Genomic DNA, 2,471 nt, shown 5'->3' on the forward strand with positions numbered 1-2,471 from the left:
GTGATCACTCGAGATGAGCTCCCCACGACCCGGAAAGGAGAAGAGGGTAAAATTTGGATGGATTGTTTCGGTGCACTCATTAAACTTTATTGTTATGGTTCTAAAGAAGTGATTGCATGTTTTATTTTCCATCTATTTCTGAATAATCAGGGACTGATGAAGCAGTCTGTTCGTATTCCTTTAGCAAACTACAGTTCTTATTTCTTCAAGTCACCATCTTTTCGTTTGGAAAATAAGAACACAACATTATTTATAACAAGATGACCCAAAGGCATTTTTAGCATCTCTAGCTGTGCATTTACCAATTATGCATAATGTGTTTCAAGTGTAAAAGAAACATAACTAGATGCTTTATAAGGGTTTTGAATCTTAACTAAAACCACAAGAACAGGTATTTTAAAAGATGATGTCAGAGTAGAGAATGAAAAGTAAAAAAAAAAGCCACAACTCAAACTCATTTTACTGCTTCAGCTTCAAAGTGGGATTACTGGTCAGAGTGATTCTGCAGCCGTTTACAGGGAAACGAGAATAAAACACAACGTGTGCTTTTTTTTCTTTTATTCGCCTTTTTGTGCTCTAAATTACACAGAGGAGAAAGACAGGAAATTGAGGGTGGAGGAAAAAGCCCAGAGAATGACATGCAATAAACTTACAGCCAGCTATTCACTGGCTGGTATTATTAGTACCTGGGTGTTACGCACCTTTAAAAGGAAAGTTCAGATCTTTTGAAGTGGGGTCTTGTGAAAAGGCTTACAAACGATTAAAGTCTTACCTGTTGTACATACCTCTTTGAACGACCTCAGTTTGGATAAGTAGTTTATTTCTGACTGAATCGACAAACTAATGACCAGATCAGGAGGGAGCAGGACCAAAATGGATTACTGCCAGCAGAAATACTCTAATATATTTGTGCTACAGCTGGCTGATGCTGCTTTTGTACTCGACAGAGCCACACAAACCCAACCAGAATTGGTCCATTTGTGGAATGCTGTCATATTAACAGTGCCATCATTGCCAGTCCTGGTCCACATCTGGCTGACAAACCACTTGCCATGCCAGCAGTCAGCCATCAGGGCCAGCTTGACATAAGATCTGTCTGCTATAGGTTGGTTGAAAAATTTGCGCTAATTGGATTTTGTCATAATATGATGAATAAATACAGTATGGGACCTTTTTTTATAGAAAATATCCAAAATTTAATCTTAAAGAAGGTTTTGAAGCATTTTTTCATCAGTACCAACAACTACCAATGATTTTGAGCAGAAGAGCCAATAATTTTGGCTACTTTTCCTCTGTGCTCAAAAAGCTACTTTCAATACCAGCTGGCAAATCCATATGTCCAAATATGGTTTTGGGCAGTGGTGGGCAGGTTTGTGTCAGTCCCACCATGTCTTCAGCTAGACGTAGACGAAGACGTGACACAGGCTGTCTCAATTCAGGGGTTGCAGCCAATGTAGGGCACATTTATCGGCTGCTTACCTCACTGCCCCATGTCGTAGGCTGCATTAATTTCTGGGCACCAACTTATGCAGCTGACAAAACCACAAAAACCCAGGGTGCATCTAAGTATCCTTCACGGCCGGCGAAATCCCAGGATAAGATGGCGGATGTTGGGTTTTTTTACGTTGAAGTTTAGCTTCTTTTTTTTTTATTTGCGGAAGAGTTTGGAAATTTAGCACGAACTGATTAAGTCATTTCTAAATGCTAAGCTCAACATAGCTGATGAATTTTATGCATGGGAATGGGATATAAACTGTAACACCATCGTAACGGGCCAGCGTGTGGTCATGCAAACATACGTCATCCATAGATTAGACTGTCTCATTTCACAGCTATTTATGTACCCAACACTGGCGGCCTACGACCCACGTAGGGTGTGGCCAATATGGGCAACATTCTACGTGGGCTGCATGTGTTATTCTTTCATTTAATGTTATGGGTTACACATCCACATATCTTGATTTAGTAAATATGCATTTCTCAGATTCTACAAACACTAATGGGGTCCTTTAAGCGTTCTTGTGCTCAAGACTGAAGCATCTACATCTCTAAATTACAAAAATCACTGCGAGTGACCTGCCATAGGAGCTGTGCTGGATTCAAAACTATGATTGGCGAATGTACCATCACCATTTGAACGTGCAACATTGTCGCAACTAAAATATGTTGAATCTCCTTTACTTGTGAACAGGGGTCACGGTGCCTTGAAGTGTTCTCATCTTTTCTGCAGGAGAACAAAGCCTGAGGATCAGCCCTCCTCCTCCTCCGAGCTGTCTCATTTAAATCGTAACAATTAACATTTCTACGTGTGTTCAAAGCCGACGTGAGCAGCTGAGACAAAACAAATCTGTGTTAATGTCAGGAGATAGAGAAGTTAAAAAGCACAACGCCCCCCCCCTTTAGATTTTGCGCGTGTGTGTTTGTGTGTGTGTGTGTGTGTGTGTGTGTGTGTGTGTGTGTGTGTGTGTGTG

The sequence above is a fragment of the Austrofundulus limnaeus genome, unplaced genomic scaffold (genome assembly GCF_001266775.1).
Source record: "Austrofundulus limnaeus strain Quisiro unplaced genomic scaffold, Austrofundulus_limnaeus-1.0 Scaffold140, whole genome shotgun sequence".
NCBI classification, from domain to species: domain Eukaryota; kingdom Metazoa; phylum Chordata; class Actinopteri; order Cyprinodontiformes; family Rivulidae; genus Austrofundulus; species Austrofundulus limnaeus.